General features: G+C 42.1%; 1 protein-coding gene across 2 annotated transcripts in view; it reads right to left on the reverse strand.

The window, feature by feature from the left end:
• LOC139751787 (alpha/beta hydrolase domain-containing protein 17B) overlaps positions 1-22,894 on the reverse strand; it is a 201,438-nt gene that overhangs the window by 18,384 nt on the left and 160,160 nt on the right. The window lies entirely within an intron of this gene.

Genomic DNA, 22,894 nt, shown 5'->3' on the forward strand with positions numbered 1-22,894 from the left:
CATCCGCTGCCAGATCCACTCCCAGATATCTAAAACACTTCACTTCCTCCAGTTTTTCTCCATTCAAACTCACCTCCCAATTGACTTGACCCTCAACCCTACTGTACCTAATAACCTTGCTCTTATTCACATTTACTCTTAACTTTCTTCTTCCACACACTTTTCCAAACTCAGTCACCAGCTTCTGCAGTTTCTCACATGAATCAGCCACCAGCGCTGTATCATCAGCGAACAACAACTGACTCACTTCCCAAGCTCTCTCATCCCCAACAGACTTCATACTTGCCCCTCTTTCCAAAACTCTTGCATTTACCTCCCTAACAACCCCATCCATAAACAAATTAAACAACCATGGAGACATCACACACCCCTGCCGCAAACCTACATTCACTGAGAACCAATCACTTTCCTCTCTTCCTACACGTACACATGCCTTACATGAGTGGATGGGCCTTTCTTCATCTGTTTCCTGGTGCTACCTTGCTAATGCAGTAAACAGGTGTGTTAAATATAACACATGAGAGCTAGAGACTGAATGTGAACGAATTTGGCCTTTTTGTCTTTTCCTGGTGCTACCTTTGCTAAATGGGGGATGCTATTTCATGTGTGGCGGGGTAGTGAGAGGAATGTATGAAGGCAGCAAGTATGAATATGTATTTTCTTATATATTTCTTATACTTTGTTGCTGTCTCCTGCGTTAAGGAGGAAGTGCAAGGAAACAGACAAAAGAATGGCCCAACCCACCCACATACACATGTATATACATACACGTCCACACTCACACATATACATACCTTTACATTTCAATGTATATATATATATATATATATATATATATATATATATATATATAATATATATATATATATATATATATATATATATATATATATATATATATACATATATATATACATATATATATACATATATATATACATATATATATACATATATATACACATATATATATACATATATATACACATATATATATACATATATATACATATGGAAGTCGAGAACATTATCTCGGAAAGCAAAAATGGGTATGTTTGAGGGAATAGTGGTTCCAACAATGCTGTATGGTTGCGAGGCGTGGGCTATGGATAGAGATGTGCGCAGGAGGATGGATGTGCTGGAAATGAGATGTTTGAGGACAATGTGTGGTGTGAGGTGGTTTGATCGAGTAAGTAACGTAAGGGTAAGAGAGATGTGTGGAAATAAAAAGAGCGTGGTTGAGAGAGCAGAAGAGGGTGTTTTGAAATGGTTTGGGCACATGGAGAGAATGAGTGAGGAGAGATTGACCAAGAGGATATATGTGTCGGAGTGGAGGGAACGAGGAGAAGAGGGAGACCAAATTGGAGGTGGAAAGATGGAGTGAAAAAGATTTTGTGTGATCGGGGCCTGAACATGCAGGAGGGTGAAAGGAGGGCAAGAAATAGAGTGAATTGGAGTCATGTGGTATACAGGGGTTGACGTGCTGTCAGTGGATTGAAGCAAGGCATGTGAAGCGTCTGGGGTAAACCATGGAAAGCTGTGTAGGTATGTATATTTGCGTGTGTGGACGTGTGTATGTACATGTGTATGGGGGGGGGGTTGGGCCATTTCTTTCGTCTGTTTCCTTGCGCTACCTCGCAAACGCGGGAGACAGCGACAAAGTATAAAAAAAAAAAAAAAAAAAAAAAAAAAAAAAAAAAAAAAATATATATATATATATATATATATATATATATATATATATATACATTGAAATGTAAAGGTATGTATATGTGTGAGTGTGGACGTGTATGTATATACATGTGTATGTGGGTGGGTTGGGCCATTCTTTTGTCTGTTTCCTTGCACTTCCTCCTTAACGCAGGAGACAGCAACAAAGTATAAGAAATATATAAGAAAATACATATTCATACTTGCTGCCTTCATACATTCCTCTCACTACCCCGCCACACATGAAATAGCATCCCCCATTTAGCAAAGGTAGCACCAGGAAAAGACAAAAAGGCCAAATTCGTTCACATTCAGTCTCTAGCTCTCATGTGTTATATTTAACACAGCTGTTTACTGCATTAGCAAGGTAGCACCAGGAAACAGATGAAGAAAGGCCCATCCACTCATGTACACATAAATATACACATAAACACCCATGCATGAACACATCCACACATATAAATATATACACATGTGCATATACATACTTGCCTGCCTCCATCCATTACTCTTGCTACCTTGCCACAAAGGAAATAGTGCTGCTATCCCCCCCCCCCAGCACCAGGAAAAACAGACAAAAAGGCCACATTTGCTCACGCTCAGTCTCTAGCTGTCATGTGTAATGCACCAAAACCACAGCTCCCTATCCACATCCAGGCCCCAAAGACATTTCCATGGTTTACCCTAGATGCTTCACATGCCCTGGTTCAGTACACTGACAACACGTCAACCCCAGTATACTACATCGTTCCAATTCACTCTATTCCTCGCACACCTCTCACCCTCCAGTATGTTCAGGTCCCAGTCGCTCAAAATCCTTTTCACTCCATTCTTCCATCTCTAATTTGGTCTCCCACATTTCCTTGTTCCCTTCACCTCTGACAAATATATCATCTTTGTCAATCTTTCCTCACTCATTCTCTCCATATGTCCAAACCATTTCAACACACCCTCTTCTGCTCTCTCAAGCACACACTTTTTATTTCAACACATCTGTCTTACCCTTTCATACTTCCCATGTATTCCCACGTGTCGTAGAAAGCGACTAAAGGGGGTGGGAGCTGGAAGCTGGAAACCCTTCCCTCCTCCTATTTCAATTTCTAAAGAAGGAAACAGAAGTCATGCTTGGAGTGCTCATCCTCCTCGAAGGCTCAGATTGGGGTATCTAAATGTGCGTGAATGTTACCAAGATGAGAAAAAAGGAGAGATAAGTAGGAGAGATATGTCTGAGGAAAGGAACCTGGAGGTTATGGCACTGAGTGAAATGAAGCTCAAGGGCAAAGGGGAAGAGTGGTCTAAGAATGTCTTGGGAGTAAAGTCAGGGCTTGGTGACAGGACAAGAGCACAGGAAGGAGTAGCACTCCTCCTGAAGCAGGAGTAGTGGGAGTATGTGATATAGTGTAAGAAAGTAAATTCTACATTGATATGGGTAATACAGAAAGGGATGGAGAGAGATATGTGATTATTGGTGCCATGCACCTGGTGATGGAGAGAGATAGGTAATTATTGGTGCCTATGTACCTGGTCATGAGAAGAAAGAGCATGAGAGGCAAGTGTTCTGGGAGCAGCTGAGTGAGTACGATAGCAGCTTTGATGCATGAGACTAGGTTATAGCAAAGGGTAATTTGAATGCAAAGGTTAATAATGTGGCAGTTGAGGGTATAATTGGTGTACATGGGGTGGTCAGTGATGTAAATAGAAATGGTGAAGAGCTTGTTGATTCGTGTGCTGAAAAAGGTCTGGTGATTGTGAATACCTGGTTGAAAAAGAGAGATATACATAAGTATATGCATGTGAGTAGAAGAGATGGTCAGAGGGCATTATTGGATTACGTGTTAACTGATAGGCATGTGCAAAAGAGACTTTTAGACATTGATGTGCTGAGAGGGGCAGCTTGAGGGATGTCAGATCACTATCTTGTGGAGGCAAAGGTGAAGATTTGTACAGGTTTTCAGAAAAGAAGAGAGAATGTTGGAGAGATGAGAGTAAGTGAGCTTGGAAAGGAGACTTGTGCGAAAATGTACCAGGAGAGATTGAGTGTAGAATGGCAAAAGGTGAGAGCAAATGATGTAAGGGGAGTGGGGGAGGAATGGCATGTATTTTGGGAAGCAGTGATGGCTTCTGCAAAAGATGCATGTGGCATGAGAAAGGTGGGAGGTGGGCAGATTAGAAAGGGTAGTGAGTGTTAGTGAAAGAGAAGAGAGAGGCTTTGGACGGTTTTTGCTGAAAAGTACTACAAATGACTCAGAGATGTATAAAATAAAGTGGCAGGAGGTCAAGTGAAAGGTGCAAGAGGTGAAAAAATAAAGAAGATGAGAGTTGGGGTGTGAGGGTATCATTAAATTTTCAAGAGAATAAAAAACTGTTTTGGAAGGAGGTAAATAAAAGTGCGTAAGACAAGCGTAAGACAAGAGAACAAATGAGAACATCAGTGAAGCAGGCAAATGGGTTGGTAACAAGTAGTGATGAAGGGAGGAGATGGTATGAGTATTTTAAAGGTTTATTGAATGTGTTTGATGATGATTGGCAGATATAGGGTGTTTTGGTCAGGGTGGTGTGCAAAATGAGAGGGTCAGGGAGAATGCTTTGGTAAGGAGATAAGAAGTAGTGGAAGCTTTGTGGAAGAAGAAAGCAGGCAAGGCAGCGGGTTTGGATGGTATTGCAGTGGAATTTATTAAAAAAGGAGGCGACTGTGTTGCAGATTGGCTGGTAAGGATATTCAGTATATGTATGGATCAGGATGAAGTGCATAAGGATTGGCGGGATGCATGAAAAATGCCATAGTGCAAAGGGAAAATGGATAAAGGTGAGTGTTAAAACTACAGAGACATAGGTTTTTTGAGTATTCATGGGAAATTATATGGGAGGGTACAGATTGAGAGGGTAAAGGCATGTACAAAGCATCTGACTGGGCAAGAGCAGTGGAGTTTCAGATGTGGTAGAGGATGTGTGGATCAGGTGTTTGCTTTGAAGAATGTATGTGAGAAATAAACTGATGTATTTGTGTGTAGCATTTATGGATCTGGAAAAGGCATATGATAGGGTTGACAGAGATGCTCTGTGGAAGGTTTTAAGAGTATACAGTGTGGGAGGTAAGTTGCTATAAGCAGTGAAAAGTTCTTACCAAGTACGTAAGGTATGTGTATGAGTAGGAAGAGAGGAAAGTGATTGGTCCCAGTGAATGTCGGTTTGCAGTGGGGGTGCTTGATGTGTTCATGGTTATTTAATTTGTTTATGAATGAGGTGGTTAGGGAGGTGAATGCAAGAGTTTTGGAGAGTAGGGCAAGTATGCAGTCTGTTTTGGATGAGAGGGCTTGGGAAGTTGTTGTTCGCTGGTGGCTGATTAGGGTGAGAAACTGCAGAAGTTGGTGATGGAGTTTGGTAAAGTGTGTGAAAGAAGAAAGTTGAGAGTAAATGTGAAAAATAGCAATGTTATCAGGTTCTGCAGGGTTGAGGGACAAGTTAATTGGGAGGTAACTTGGAATGGAGAAAAACTGGAGGAAGTGAAATGTTTTAGATATCTAGGAATGGACTTAACAGAGGATGGAACCATGGACATGGAAAAAGCGAGTTACAAGGTGGGGGAGGGGGAATAGATTATGGGAGTGTTGAAGAATGTATGAAAGGCGAGAACGCTATCTCGGAGCAAAAATGGGTATGTTTGAAAGAATAATGGTTCCAACAATGTCATATGGTTGCGAGGCATGGGTTATAGATAGGGTTGTGCGGAGGAGGGTGGATGTGTTGGAAATGAAATGTCTGAAGACAATATATGGTGTGAGGTGGTTTGATCAAGTAAGTAATAAAAGGGTAAGAGAGATGTGTGGTAACAAAAACTGGATGAGAGAAGATGGTGCATTGAAATGGTCTGGACACATGGAGAGAATGAGTGAGGAAAGACTGACAAAGAGGATATATGTGTCAGAGGTGGAGGGAACAAGAAGTGGGAGACCAAATTGAAGGTGGAAGAATGGAGTGAAAAAGATTTTGAGCGATCAGGGCCTGAACATACAAGAGGGTAAGATGCGTGCAAGGAATAGAGTGAATTAAAACGATGTGGTAAACCAGTGTCGACGTGCTGTCAGTGGACTGAACAAGGGTATGTGAAGCATTTGGGGTAAACCATGGAAAGGTCTATGGGGCTTGGATGTGGAAAGGGAGCTGTGGTTTCGGTACATTATACACGACAGCTAGAGAATGAGTCTGAACAAATGAGGCCTTTTTTGTTCTTTCCTGGCGCTACCTCCCTGGAGAGGGGGATGCTTTTTCATGTGTGGCGGGGTGGTGATGGGAACAGATCATGGCAGCAAGTATGAATGTGTACATGAGTATATATGTATATGTCTGTGTATGCACATGTATGTATACGTTGAAATGTAGGTGTATGTATATGTGCGCGTATGGGCACAGATATATATATCTTTCTTTCATACTATTCGCCATTTCCCGCATTAGCGAGGTAGCATTAAGAACAGAGGACTGGGCCTTTGAGGGAATATCCTCACCTGGCCCCCTTTTCTGTTCCTTATTTTGGAAAATTAAAAAAAAATGAGAGGGGAGGATTTCCAGCCTCCCGCTCCCTTCCCATTTAGTCGCCTTCTACAACACGCAGGGAATTCGTGGGAAGTGTTCTTTCTCCCCCATCCCCAGGGATAATAGATTTATTATTATTATTATTATTGTTTCGCTTTGTCGCTGTCTCCCGTGTGAGCGAGGTAGCACAAGGAAACAGACGAAAGAATGGCCCAACCCACCCACATACACATGTATATACATACACGTCCACACACGCAAATATACATACCTATACATCTCAACGTATACATATATATACACACACAGACATATACATATATACACATGTACATAATTCATAGTCAGCCTTTATTCATTCCCATCGCAACCTCGCCACACATGGAATAGCAACCCCTTTCCCCCTCATGTGTGCGAGGTAGCGCTAGGAAAAACAACAAAGGCCCCATTCGTTCACACTCAGTCTCTAGCTGTCATGTAATAATGCACCGAAACCACAGCTCCCTTTCCACATCCAGGCCCCACAAAACCTTCCATGGTTCACCCCCAGACGCCCCACATGCCCCGGTTCAATCCATCGACAGCACGCCGACCCCGGCACACCACATCGTTCCAATTCACTCTATTCCTTGCACACCTTTCACCCTCCTGCTGTTCAGGCCCTGATCACTCAAAATCTTTTTCACTCCATCTTTCCACCTCCAATTTGGTCTCCCACTTCTCCTCGTTCCCTCCACCTCTGACACATATATCCTCTTGGTCAATCTTTCCTCACTCATTCTCTCCATGTGACCAAACATTTCAAAACACCCTCTTCTGCTCTCTCAACCACACTTTTTGTTACCACACATCTCTCCCACCCCATCATCACTTACTCGACCAAACCACCCCACACCACACACTGTCCTCAAACATCTCATTTCCAGCCCATCCACCTACCTGCAAACAACTCTATCCATAGCCCACGCCTCGCAACCATACAACATTGTTGGAACCACTATTCCCCCAAACATTCCCATTTTTGCTTTCCGAGATAATGTTCTCGATTTCCACACATTCTTCAAGGCTCCCAGAATTTTCGCCCTCACCCTATGATTCACTTCCGCTTCCATATCCACTCCCAGATATCTAAAACACTTTACTTCCTCCAGTTTTTCTCCATTCAAACTTACCTCCCAATTGGCTTGACCCTCAACCCTACTGTACCTAATAACCTTCCTCTTATTCACATTTACTCTCAACTTTCTTCTTTCACACACTTTACCAAACTCAGTCACCAGCTTCTGCAGTTTCTCACATGAATCAGCCACCAGTGCTGTATCATCAGCGAACAACAACTGATTCACTTCCCAAGCTCTCTCATCCACAACAGACTGCATACTTGCCCCTCTTTCCAAAACTCTTGCATTCACCTCCCTAACAATCCCATCCATAAACAAATTATACAACCATGGAGACCACACACCCCTGCTGCAAACCTACATTTACTGAGAACCAATCACTTTCCTCTTTTCCTACACGTACACATGCCTTACATCCTCGATAAAAACTCTTCACTGCTTCTAACAACTTGCCTCCCACACCATATATTCTTAATACCTTCCACAGAGCATCTCTATCAACTCTATCATGTGCCTTCTCCAGATCCATAAATGCTACATACAAATCCATTTGCTTTTTTAAGTATTTCTCACATACATTCTTCAAAGCAAACACCTGATCCACACATCCTCTACCACTTCTGAAACCACACTGCTCTTCCCCAATCTGATGCTCTGTACATGCCTTCACTCTCTCAATCAATACCCTCCCATATAATTTACCAGGAATACTCAACAAACTTATACCTCTGTAATTTGAGCACTCACTCTTATCCCCTTTGCCTTTGTACAATGGCACTATGCAAGCATTCCGCCAATCCTCAGGCACCTCACCATGAATCATGCATACATTAGATAACCTTACCAACCAGTCAACAATACAGTCACCCCCTTTTTTAATAAATTCAACTGCAATACCATCCAAACCCGCTGCCTTGCCGGCTTTCATCTTCCACAATACCTCTTCTCTGTTTACCAAATCATTTTTCCTAACCCTCTCACTTTGCACACCACCTCGACCAAAACACCCTATATCTGCCACTCTATTGTCAAACACATTCAATAAACCTTCAAAATACTCACTCCTTCTCCTTCTTACATTACCACTACTTGCTATCACCTCCCATTAGCCCCTTCACTGAAGTTCCCATTTGTTCCCTTGTCTTATATTTTTCTATAAGAAAATATAATTTGCACAACGTTCGAGTCACAGGTGAAGCAGCAAGTGCAGACGAAGGAACTGCTTGAAAAGTTCATTGAATGTTTGGATGAATCGCTCCATGAACTAAAGAATCTTGAATAGAAGGTAAAAAGAAACTACAGAATCATATAATAAAGCTGGTCAATAAAAAAAACAAGATAATCATGATAGAAATTGAGTTGGATGAAAGAATGCTGTATAGGTATATGAATTCTACATGCAGTACTAACATATGTCCATTTTGAGATCCAACCAGTCAGTCAGAATGGAACTCAGACATATGTTGGGGAGCATCTGTATATGTATTTATATTTTTTTCTTTTTTTACACTTGCCATTTCCCACGTTAGTAAGGTAGCATTAAGAACAGAAGACTGAGTCTAAGAGGGAATCCTCACTTGGCCCCTTTTTCTGTTCCTTCTTTTGGAAAAGTTAAAACAGAGTGGGAGGATTCCCAGCTCTCCACTCCGTCCCCTTTTAGTTGCCTTCTACAACATGCAGGGAATATATGGAAAGCATTCTTTCTCCCCTACCTCCAGGGATATATGTATAAGAATATATATATATATATATATATATATATATATATATATATATATATATATATATAATATATATATATTCTTTTTTCTTTTTCAAACTATTCGCCATTTCCCGCATTAGCGAGGTAGCGTTAAGAACAGAGGACTGGGCCTTTGAGGGAATACCCTCACCTGGCCCAATTCTCTGTTCCTTCTTTTGGAAAAAAAAAAAAAAAAAAAAAAAAAAAAAACGAGAGGGGAGGATTTCCAGCCCCCCGCTCCCTCCCCTTTTAGTCGCCTTCTACGACACGCAGGGAATACGCGTGGGAAGTATTCTTAATCCCCTATCCCCTAACGCTACCTCGCTAACACGGGAAATGGCGAATAGTTTAAAAGAAAGAAAAAGAATATATATATATATTTTGTCACTGTCTCCCGCGTTTGCGAGGTAGCGCAAGGAAACAGACGAAAGAAATGGCCCAACCCACCCCCATACACATGTATATACATACATCCACACACGCAAATATACATACCTTCACAGCTTTCCATGGTTTACCCTAGACGCTTCACATGCCCTGATTCAATCCACTGACAGCACGTCAACCCCGGTATACCACATCGATCCAATTCACTCTATTCCTTGCCCTCCTTTCACCCTCCTGCATGTTCAGGCCCCGATCACACAAAATCTTTTTCACTCCATCTTTCCACCTCCAATTTGGTCTCCCACTTCTCCTCATTCCCTCCACCTCTGACACATATATCCTCTTGGTCAATCTTTCCTCACTCATTCTCTCCATGTGCCCAAACCATTTCAAAACACCCTCTTGTGCTCTCTCAACCACGCTCTTTTTATTTCCACACATCTCTCTTACCCTTACGTTACTTACTCGATCAAACCACCTCACACCACACATTGTCCTCAAACATCTCATTTCCAGCACATCCATCCTCCTGCGCACAACTCTATCCATAGCCCACGCCTCGCAACCATACAACATTGTTGGAACCACTATTCCTTCAAACATACCCATTTTTGCTTTCCGAGATAATGTTCTTGACTTCCACACATTCTTCAAGGCTCCCAGAATTTTCGCCCCCTCCCCCACCCTATGATCCACTTCCGCTTCCATGGTTCCATCCGCTGCCAGATCCACTCCCAGATATCTAAAACACTTTACTTCCTCCAGTTTTTCTCCATTCAAACTTACCTCCCAATTGACTTGACCCTCAACCATACTGTACCTAATAACCTTGCTCTTATTCACATTTACTCTTTATTAAAAAAGGGGGTGACTGTATTATTGACTGGTGGTAAGGTTATTTAATGTATGTATGACTCATGGTGAGGTGCCTGAGGATTGGTGGAATGCGTGCATAGTGCCATTGTACAAAGGCAAAGGGGGATAAGAGTGAGTGCTCAAATTACAGAGGTATAAGTCTGTTGAGTATTCCTGGTAAATTATATGGGAGGGTATTGATTGAGAGGGTGAAGGCATGTACAGAGCATCAGATTGGGGAAGAGCAGTGTGGTTTCAGAAGTGGTAGAGGATGTGTGGATCAGGTGTTTTCTTTGAAGATTGTATGTGAGAAATACTTAGAAAAGCAAATGGATTTGTATGTAGCATTTATGGATCTGGAGAAGGCATATGATAGAGTTGATAGAGATGCTCTGTGGAAGGTATTAAGAATATATGGTGTGGGAGGCAAGTTGTTTGAAGCAGTGAAAAGTTTTCATCGAGGATGTAAGGCATGTGTACGTATAGGAAGAGAGGAAAGTGATTGGTTCTCAGTGAATGTAGGTTTGCGGCAGGGGTGTGTGATGTCTCCATGGTTGTTTAATTTGTTTATGGATGGGGTTGTTAGGGAGGTGAATGCAAGAGTTTTGGAAAGAGGGGCAAGTATGAAGTCTGTTGGGGATGAGAGAGCTTGGGAAGTGAGTCAGTTGTTGTTCGCTGATGATACAGCGCTGGTGGCTGATTCATGTGGGAAACTGCAGAAGCTGGTGACTGAGTTTGGTAAAGTGTGTGAAAGAAGAAAGTTAAGAGTATATATATATATATATATATATATATATATATATATATATATATATATATAATATATATATATATACATATATATATTATTCATTCTATATTTCATTATACTTAATCGCCGTCTCCTGTGTCAGCGAGGTAGTGCAAGGAAAAACACGAGGAATGGCCTAACACACCCACATACACATGCATATACATAAATGCCCATACACATACATACACATACATATACCTTTCAACATATACATGCATATACATACACAAACATACAAATATGTATACACCTGTAAATATGAGAAAAAAGAAGAGATATGAAGTATGTTTGAGGAAAGGAACCGGGATGTTTTAGCTCTAAGTGAAAAGAAGCTCAAGGGTAAAGGGGAAGAGTGGTTTGGGAATGTTTTGGGAGCAAAGTCAGGGGTTGGTGAGCAGACAAAAGCAAGGGAAGGAATAGCACTACTCCTGAAACAGGAGTGCTGGGGGTATGAGATACATTGTAAGAAAGTAAACTCTAGATTCATAACAGTAAAACTGAAAATGCACCTGGGCATGAGAAGAAAGATCAAGAAAAGCAAGTGTTTTGGGAGCAACTGAGTGAGTGCGATAGTAGTTTTGATGCATGAGACCGGGTTATAGTGATGGGTGATCTGAATGCCAGGGTGAGGAATGTGGCAGTTGAGGGAATAATTGGTGTACATGGAGTGTTCAGTGTTGTAAATGGAAATGAATAGCTTGTAGATTTGTATGCTGAAAAAGGACTGGTGATTGGGAATAACTGGTTTAAAGAGAGATGTACATAAGTACACGTATGAGAGGCAAGTGTCTTGGGATCAGCTGGGTGAGTGTGTTAGTAGTTTTGATGCACGAGACCGGGTAATAGTGATGGGTGATTTGAATGCAAAGGTGAGTAATGTGGCAGTTGAGGGAATAATTGGTGTACATGGGGTGTTCAGTGTTGTAAACAGAAATGGTGAAGAGCTTGTAGATTTGTGTGCTGAAAAAGGACTGGTGACTGAAAATACCTGGTTTAAAAAGAGATATATACATAAGTATACGTATGTAAGTAGGGGAGATGGCCAGAAAGCGTTATTGGATTACATGTTAATTGATATGCATGTATACATAAGTATACGTAGGAGAGGCAAGTGTTTTGGGATCAGCTGGGTGAGTGTGTTAGTAGTTTTGATGCACGAGACCGGGTAATAGTGATGGGTGATTTGAATGCAAAGGTGAGTAATGTGGCAGTTGAGGGAATAATTGGTATACATGGGGTGTTCAGTGTTGTAAATGGAAATGGTGAAGAGCTTGTAGATTTATGTGCTGAAAAAGGACTGGTGATTGGGAATACCTGGTTTAAAAAGCGAGATATACATATGTATACGTATGTAAGTAGGAGAGATGGCCAGAGAGCGTTACTGGATTACGTGTTAATTGACAGGCGCGCGAAAGAGAGACTTTTGGATGTTACTGTGCTGAGATGTGCAACTGGAGGGATGTCTGATCATTATCTTGTGGAAGCGAAGGTGAAGATATGTAGAGGTTTTCAGAAAAGAAGGGAAAATGTTGGGGTGAAGAGAGTGGTGAGAGTAAGTGAGCTTGGGAAGGAAAATTGTGAGGAAGTACCAGGAGAGACTGAGTACAAATGGAAAAGGTGGGAACAAAGGACATAAGAGGAGTGGGGGACGAATGAGACGTATTTAGGGAAGCAGTGGTGGCTTGCACAAAAGATGCTCGTGGCATGAAAAGTGTGCGAGGTGGGCAGATTAGAAAGGGTAGTGAGTGGTGGGATGAAGAAGTAAGATTATTAGTGATAGAGAAGAGAGAGGCATTAAGAAAATTTTTACAGGGAAATAATGCAAATGATTGGGAGATGTATAAAAGAAAGAGGCAGGAGGTCAAGAGAAAGGTGCAAGAGGTGAAAAAGTGGGCAAATGAGAGTTGGGGTGAGAGAGTATCATTAAATCTTAGAGAAAATAAAAAGATAATTTGGAAGGAGGTAAATAAAGTGCATAAGACAAGGGAACAAATGAGAACATCAGTGAAGGGGGCTAATGGGGAGGTGATAACAAGAAGTGGTGATGTGAGGAGATGGAGTGAGTATTTTGAAGGTTTCTTGAATGTGCTTGAAGATAGCATGGCAGATATAGAGTGTTTTGGTCAAGGTGGTGTGCAAAGTGAGAGGGTTAGGGAGAAGGATGTGGTAAACAGAGAAGAGGTGATAAAAGCTTTGCAGAAGATGAAAGCTGGCAAGGCAGCAGGTTTGGATGGTATTGCAATGAAATTTATTAAAAAAGGGGTGACTGTATTGTTGACTGGTTGGTAAGGTTATCTAAAGTATGTATGACTCATGGTTAGGTGCCTGAGGATTGGCAGAATGCTTGCATAGTGCCATTGTACAAAGGCAAAGGGGATAAGAGTGAGTGCTCAAATTAGGGAGGTATAAATTTGTCGAGTATTCCAGGGAAATTATAAGGGAGGGTATTGATTGAGAGGGTGAAGGGATGTACAGAGCATCAGATTGGGGAAGATAACTGTGGTTTCAGAAGTGGTAGAGGATGTGTGGATCAGGTGTTTGCTTTGAAGAATGTATGTGAGAAATACTTAGAAAAGCAAATGGATTTGTACGTAGCATTTATGGATCTGGAGAAAGCATATGAGTTGATAGAGATGCTCTGTGGAAGGTAATAAGAGTATATGGTGTGGGAGGCAAGTTGTTAGAAGCCGTGAAAAGTTTTTATTGAGGATGTAAGGCATGTGTACGAGAAGGAAGTGAGGAAAGTGATTGGTTCTTAGTGAATGTTGGTTTGCGGCAGGGGGGGATGACCTCTCCATGGTTGTTTAATTTGTTTATGGATGGGGTTGTTCGGGAGGTGAAAACAAGAGTTTTGGAAAGAGGGGCAATTATGCAGTCTGTTGTGGATGAGAGAGCTTGGATATGAGTCAGTTACTGTTCGCTGATGATACAGTGCTGGTGGCTGATTAGGATGAGAAACTGCAGAAGCTGGTAACTGAGTTTGGTTAAGTGTGTGAAAGAAGAAAACTGAGAGTAAATGTGAATAAGAGCATGGTTACTAGGTACAGTAGGGTTGAGGGACAAGTCAATTGGAAGGTAAGTTTGAATGGAGAAAAACTGGAGGAAGTGAAGTGTTTTAGATATCTGGGAGTGGATTTGGCAGCGGATGGAACCATGGAAGCGGAAGTGAATAATAGGATGGGGGAGGGGGCAATAGTTCTGGGAGCATTGAAAAATGTGTGGAAGTCGAAAACATTATCTCGGAAAGCAAAAATGGGTATGTTTGAAGGAATAGTGGCTCCAACAATGTTATATGGTTGCAAGGCATGGGCAATAGATAGAGTTGTGCAGAGGAGGGTGGATGTGCTGGAAATGAGATGTTTGAGGACAATATGTGGTGTAAGGTGGTTTGACTGAGTAAGTATAGAAAGGGTATGAGATATGTGTGGTAATAAAAAGAGTATGGTTGAGATAGCAGAAGAGGGTGTTTTGAAATGGTTTGGTCACATGGAAAGAATGAGTTGAGGAAAGATTGACCAAGAGGATATATGTGTCAAAGGTGGAGGGAACGAGAACGAGAAGTGGGAGACCAAATTGGAGGTGGAAAGATGGGGTGAGAAAGATTTTGAGTGATTGGGGCCTGAACATGCAGGAGGGTGAAAGGCATGCAAGGAATAAAGTGAATTGGAACAATGTGGTATACCGGGGTCGACGTGCTGTGAATGGGTTGAACCAGGGCATGTGAAGTGTCTGGGGTAAAGCATGGAAAGTTTTTTGGAACCTGGATGCGGAAAGGGAGTTGTGGTTTCGGTGCATTATACATGACAGCTAGAGACTGAGTGTGAACGAATGTGGCCTTTGTTGTCTTTTCCTAGCGCAACCTCGCACACATGCGGGTGTGTGTGTGTGTGTGTGTGTGTGTGTGTGTGTGTGTGTGTGTGTGTGTGTGTGTGTGTGTCATTTCATGTGTGGTGGGGTGGCGATGGGAATAAGGGCAGACAGTATGAATTACGTACGTTTACATAAATATGTATATGTCAGTGTGTGTGTATATATATGTATACGCTGAGGTGTATAGGTATGTATATGTGTGTGTGTGTGGACGTGTATGTATATACATGTGTGTGTGGGTGGGTTGAGCCATTCTTTCGTCTGTTTCCTTGCGCTGCCTCGCTAAGACGGGAGACAGCGAAATTATAATAAATAATAAATATACGAATGTAAGTAGGAGAGATGGCCCTTGAGCATTATTGGATTACGAGTTAAGTGATAGGCACACGAAAGAGAGACTTTTGGATGTTAATGTGCTGAGAGGTGCAACTGGATGGTTGTCTGATCATTACCCTGTGGAAGCGAAGGTGAAGATTTGTAAAGGTTTTCAGAAAAGAAAAAAGAATGTTGGGGTGAAGAGAGTGGTGAGAGTAAATGAGCTTGGGAAGGAGACTTGTGTGAGGAAGTACCAGGAGAGACTGAGTGCACCAGGAGAGACTGGGTGCAGAATGGAAAAAGGTGAGAACAAAGGAAGTAAGGGGAGTGGGGGAGGAATGGGATATGTTTAGGGAAGCAGTGATGGCTTGCACAAAAGATGCTTGTGGCATGAGAAGCGTGGGAGGTGGGCAGATTAGAAAGGGTAGTGAGTCGTGGGATGAAGAAGTAAGATTATCAAAGAAAGAGAAGAGAGAGGCACTTGGACAAGTTTTGCAGGGAAATACCGCAAATGACTGGGAGAAGTATAAAAGAAAGAGGCAGGAGGTCAAGAGAAAGGTGCAAGAGGTGAAAAAGAGGGGAAATGAGAGTTGGGGTGAGAGAGTATCATTAAATCTTAGGGAGAATAAAAAGATGTTTTGGAAGGAGGTAAATAAAGTGCGTAAGACAAGAAAACAAATGGGAACATTGGTGAAGGGGGTAATGGGGAGGTGATAACAAGTAGTGGTGATAAGAGGAGATGGAGTAAGTATTTTGAAGTTTTGTTGAATGTGTTAGATGATAGAGTGGCAGATGTATGGTGTTTTGGTTGAGGTGGTGTGCTAAGTGGGAGGGTTAGAAGAATGAGCTGGTAAACAGAGAAGAGGTAATAAAAACTTTGCGGAAGATGAAAGCCGGCAAGACAGCAGGTTTGGATGGTATTGCAGTGGAATCTACTAAAAAAGGGATTGACTGAGTTGTTGACTGGTTGGTAAAGACAATTAATGTATGTATGACTCATCATGAGGTGCCTGAGGATTGGTGGAATTCATGCATAAAGCCACTGTACAAAGGCAAAGGGGATAAAGGTGAGCGCTCAAATTACAGAGGTATAAGTTTGTTGAGTATTCCTGGGATATTATATGGGAGGGTATTGATTGAGAGGGTGGAGGCATGCACAGAACATCAGATTGGGGAAGAGCAGTGTGGTTTCAGAAGTGGTAGAGGATGTGTGGATCAGGTGTTTGCTTTGAAGAATGCATGTGAGAAATACTTACAAAAGCAAATATATCCTCTTTGTCAATCTTTCCTCAAGCATTCTCTCCATATGTCCAAACCATTTCAAGACACCCTCTTCTGCTCTCTCAACCACACTCTTTGTATTTCAACACATCTCTCTTACCCTTTCATTACTTATTCGATCAAACCACCTCACTAAATATTGTCTTCAAACATTTCATTTCCAACACATTTCCTCCATACAACCCTACATATAGCCCATGCCTCGCAATCATATATAATTACTGGGACTACTATTACTTCCAACATATCCATCTTTGCTCTCTGAGATAACATTCATCACTCCCAGAATCTTCGCCTTCTCTCCCATCCTATGACTCGCCTTCGCTTCCATGGTTCCATTTGCTACTAAGTCCACTCCCAGATATCTAAAACACTTCATTTCCTCTATTTTTCTTCATTGAAGCTTATGTCTCAATTAACTTGTCCCTCAACCCTATTGAACCTAATAACCTTGCTCTTATTCAAATTTACTCACAACTTTTCTCCTTTCACACATTTTTCCAAATTCAGTCACCAACCTCGGCAGTTTCTCAATTAATCAGCCACCAGAGCTGTATCATCGGCAAACAACAACTGACTAACTTCCCAGACCCTCTCATCCCCAAAAGACTTCATACTCACCCCTCTCTCCAAATCTCTAGCACTTACCTCCCTAACAATCCCATCTATAAACAAATTAAACAACTTCGTTTTTGAGCTTCGTTTCACTCAAACATACTACCTATCTCTCCTTCATTCTCATCTTTATTACATCCACATACCTTTGGACACCCCAATCTGAGCCTTCGAGGGGGATGAGCAATGCCCGCATGACTCCAGTTTATATACATACAAGGAGAGGACAGGTTTCCAGCCCCTGCTCCCGCCCCCTTAGTTACCTTCTACGACACGCAGGGAATTCGTGGAAAGTATTCTTTCTCCCCTATCCCCAGGGATAGAGAATTGTTTGGTAAACAGAGAGGAGGTAGTGAAAGCTTTGCAGAAGATGAAAGCCAGCAAGGCGGAGGGTTTGGATGGTAGTGCAGTGGAATTTATTAAAAAAGGGGTCACTGTGTTGTTGATTGGTTGGTTGGTAAGGATATTCAATGTATGTATGGATCATGGTGAAGTGCCTGAGTATTGGCAGAATGCATGCATAGTGCCACTGTACAAAAGCAAAGATGATAAAGGTGAGTGTTTAAATTACAGAGGCATAAGTTTTGTTGAGTATTCCTAGGAAATCATATGGGAGGGTATCAATTGAGAGGGTAAAGGCATGTACTGAGCAATGTGGTTTCAGAAGTGGTAGAGGATGTGAAGGATTAGGTGTTTCCTTTGAAGAATGTATGTGAGAAATACCTACAAAAACAGATGGACTTCTATGTTGCATTTATGGATCTGGAGAAAGCATGTGATAGAGTTGATAGAGATGCTTTGTGGAAAGTTTTAAGAGTATATGGTGTGGGAGGTAAGTTGCTAGAAGCAGTGAAGTGTTTAACAATGATGTAAGGCATGTGTATGAGAAGGAAGAAGAAAGCGACTGGTTCCCAGTGAATGTCGCTTTGTAGCAGGGGTGCGTGATGTCTCCACGGTTGACTAATTTGTTTATTGATAGGGTGGTTAGGGAGGTGAATACAACAGTTGTGGCTAAGAGGGGCAAGTATGCAGTCTGTTCTGGGGGAGAAGTGGGTGACTGAGTTTGGTAAAGCTGTTGAAAGAAGAAAGTTGAGAGTAAATGTGAATAAGAGCAAGGTTCAGTAGGGTTGAGGGACAAGTTAACTGGGAAGTAAGTTTGAATGGAGAAAAACTGGAGGAAGTGAAGTGTTTTAGATATTGGAAAGTGGATTTAGCAGCGGATGAAAACATGGAAGCGAAAGTGAGCCAGATGGTGGGGGAGGGGAAGAAGGTTTCGGAGAGAAAAAATGAGTATGTTTGAAGGAATAGTGGTTCCAACAATGCTATATGGTTACAAGGAATGGGCTATAGATAAAGTTGTGTGGAGAAGGGATGTCTTGGAAATGAAATGTATGAGGACAATATGTACTGTGAGGTGGTATGATCAAGTAAGTAATGAAAGGGTATGAGAGATGTATGGTAAAAAAAAAAAGTGTGGTTGAGAGAACAGAAGAGGGTGTGTTAAAATGGGTTGGACACATGGAAAGAATGAGTAAGGAAAGACTAACAAAGAGGATATATGTGTCAGAGATGGAGAGAACAAGGAGACGTGGGAGACCAAATTGGAGGTGGAAGGATAGAGGAAAAAAGATTTTAAGCGACTGGGGCCTGAACATGCACGAGGGTGAAAGGTGTGCAAGGAATAGAATGAATTGGAACAATGTTGTATACCGTAGTTGAAGTGCTGTCAATGGATTGAACTAGGGCATGTGACGTGTCTGGAGTAAACCATGGAAAGGTCTGTGGGGCCTGGGTGTGGAAAGGGAGCTATGGTTTCAGTGCATTACATATAACAGCTACACTTAGTGAGTGAGCGCGGCCCTTTTTTGTCTTTTCCTGGCACTACTTCGCTGGAGGGGGAAGGGATGCTATTTCATGTGTGGCAGGGTGGCGACAGGAATGGATGAAGACAGCAAGTATGAATATGTATATGAGTATATACGTATATGTCTGTATGTATATGAATGTATACCTTTTAATGTATACGTATGTATATGTGCATGTGTGGGCGTTTATGTATAAACATGTGTATGTGGGTGGGTTGGGCCATTCCTCGTCTGTTTCCTTGTGCTACCTCGCTAAAGCGGAGATGGTGATTAAGTATAATAATACTAAAAACTCAACATATACACATATACATACATATACATAGACATCTACATATATTTACATGCACATATTCATACTTGCTTGCCTTCATCCATTTCTGGTGCTACCCTGCCCCACAGGAAATAGCATCGCTACCCCCTGCTTCAGTGAGATACTTCCAGGAAAACAAACAAAAAAGGCCACATTTGTTCACATAGTCTCTAGCTGTCATGTATAATGCACTGAAACCACAGCTCCACAGACCTTTCCATGGTTCACCCCAGGCGTTTCGCATGTCCTAGTTAAGTCCATTTGACAACATGTTGACCCTGGGATGCCATATCATTCCAATTCACTTTATTCTCTGCACGTCTCTCACTCTCCTTTATGTTCAGGCCTCGATCACTCAAAATCTTTTTCAATGCATCCTTCAACCTCCAATTTGGTCTCCCACTTCTCCTTGTTCCCTCCACCTCCAACACATATATCCTGTTTGTCAATGGTGAAGTGCCTGAAGATTGGCAGAATGCATGCATAGTGAAAGAATGGAGTGAAAAAGATTTTGAGCAATTGGGGCCTGAACATACAGGAGGGTGAAAGGTGTGCAAGGAATAGTGAACTGGAACGATGTGGTATACTGGGGTTGATGTGGTCAACAGATTGAACCAGAGCATGTGAAGTGTCTGTAGTAAACCATGAACGGTCTGTGAGGCATGGGTGTGGAAAGGGAGCTGTGATTTCAGCTAGAGATTGAGTGTGAGTGAGTGTGGCCTTTTTTATCTTTTCTTGGCACCACCTCGTTGGGGGGAATGCTATTTCATGTGTTGCTGAGTGGCAACAGGAATGGATGAAGGCAGTAAGTATGAATATGGATATGTATGTGTACATTGAAATGTATATGTATGTACATGTGCGTGTGTGAGTGTTAATGTATAAACATGTGTATGTGAGTGGGTTGGGCCATTCTTCATCTGTTTCCTTGTGCTACCTCACTAACACAGGAGACAGCGATTAAGTATAATAATAATGATAAAAAAAAATTAATATATACATATGTACAAAGAGACATCTACATATATAAACATATTCATACTTGCTTGCCTTCATCCATTCCTGCCCCACAGGAAACAGCAATGCTACCAACTGCTTCAGTGAGGTAGAGCCAGGAAAACAGACAAAAAGGCCACATTCGTTCGCACTTAGTCTCAAGCTGACACCACAGCTACCTATCCACATCCAGAACTCCAAAGACTTTTCCATGGTTTACCACAGATGTTTCACATGTCCTAGTTAAGTCCATTTGACAGCATGTCGACCCCAGGATGCAATATCATTCCAATTCACTCTATTCTCTGCATGTCTCTCACCCTCCTGTATGTTCAGGCCTCGATCACTCAAAATCTTTTTCACTGCATCCTTCAACCTCCAATCTGTCTCCCACTTCTTGTTCCCTCCACCTCCAACACATACATCCTTTTTGTCAATGGTGAAGTGCCTGAAGATTGGCAGAATGCATGCATAGCACCTATGTACAAAGGCAAAGGGGATAAAGTTGAATGTTCAAATTACAGAGCCATAAGTTTCCTGAATACTCCTGGGAAATTATAAGGAGGGTATTGATTGAAAAGGTAAAGGCATGTACAGAGCATCAGACTGGGGAAGAACAGTGTGGTTTCAGAAGTGGTAGAGGATGCGTGGATCAGATGTTTACTCTGAAAAATGTAGGTGAGAAACACTTGGAAAAACAGATGAACTAGAGTGTACCATTTATGGAGCTGGAAAAGGCATATGATATGGTTGATAAAGATGCTTTGTGGAAAGTTTTAAGAGTATATGGCAAGGAAGGTAAGTTACGAGAAGCAGTGAAAAATTTTTACCAAGGATGTAAGGCATGTGAACAAGTAGGAAGAGAGGAAAGTGACTGGTTCCCTGAGAATGTCGGTTTGGGAAGAGGTGTGCGATGTCCACATATTTGTTTAATTTGTTTAAGGATGGAATGGATAGGGAGGTGAATGTAAGGATTTTGGAGAAAGGGGCAAGTGTGCAGTCTGTTGTGGATGAGAGGGCCAGAGAAGTGAGTCAGTTGTTGTTCGCTGATGATAAAGCGCTCGAGGCTGATTCAGTTGAGAAACTGCAGAAGTTGGTGACTGAGTCTGGTAAAGTGTGTGAAAGGAGAATGTGAGAGTAAATGTGAATAAGAGCAAGGGTATTAGGTTCAGGGTTGAGGGACATGTTGGTTGGGAGGTAATTTGAAAAGAGAAAAACTGGAGGAAGTGAAGTGCTTTAGATATATAGGAGTGGACTTAGCAGCAGATGGAACCATGGAAGCGGAAGTGAGTCACGGGTTAGGGGAGGAGGCAAAGGTTCTGGGTGAGTTGAAGAATGTGTGGAAGGTGAGAAAGTTATCTCAGAGAGCAAAAATGGGTATGTGTGAGGGAATAGTGGTTCTAACAATGTTATATGGTTGCAAGGCAAGGGATATAGATAGGGTTGTGTGTAGGGAGGATGAGCTGGAAATAAAATGTTTGTGGACAATATGTGGTGTGAGGTGGTTTGATCGAATAAGTAATAAAAGGGTAAGAGAGATTATTCATTTTATTATTTATTTTGCTTTGTCGCTGTCTCCCGTGTTAGCGAGGTACCGCAAGGAAAAAGACGAAAGAAATGGCCCAAACCAACCCCATACACATTTATATACATACACGTCCACACACGCAAATATACATACCTATACATCCCAATGTACACATATATATACACACACAGACACATACATATATATCCAAGCACACAATTCACATGTCTGGGCCCTTTATTCATTCCCATCACCACCTCGCCACACATGGAATACGATCCCCCTCCCCCCTCATGTGTGCGAGGTAGCGCTAGGAAAAGACAAAAAAGGCCCCATTCGTTCACACTCAAACTCTAGCTGTCATGCAATAATGCCGGAAACCACAGCTCCCTTTCCACATCCACGCCCCACACAACTTACCCCAGACGCTTCACATGCCCTGATTCAATCCACTGACAGCATGTCAACCCCGGTATACCACATCGATCCAATTCACTCTATTCCTTGCCCGCCTTTCACCCTCCTGCATGTTCGGGCGCCGATCACTCAAAATCTTTTTCACTCCATCTTTCCACCTCCAATTTGGTCTCCCACTTCTCCTCGTTCCCTCCACCTCCGACACATAATATCCTCTTGGTCAATCTTTCCTCACTCATTCTCTCTATGTGCCCAAACCATTTCAAAACACCCTCTTCTGCTCTCTTAACCACGCTCTTCATATTTCCACACATCTCTCTTACACTTACATTACTTACTAGATCAAACCACCTCACACCACACATTGTCACCAAACATCTCATTTCCAGAACATCCACCCACCTGCACACAACTCTATCCACAGCCCATACTTCGCACCCATACAACACTGTTGGAACCACTATTCCTTCAAACATACCCATTTTGCTTTCGGAGATAATGTTCTCGACTTAACACACATTCTTCAAGGCTCCCAGAAATTTTCGCCCCCTCCC

This window comes from Panulirus ornatus, chromosome 12 (assembly GCF_036320965.1).
Source record: "Panulirus ornatus isolate Po-2019 chromosome 12, ASM3632096v1, whole genome shotgun sequence".
Lineage (NCBI taxonomy): Eukaryota > Metazoa > Arthropoda > Malacostraca > Decapoda > Palinuridae > Panulirus > Panulirus ornatus.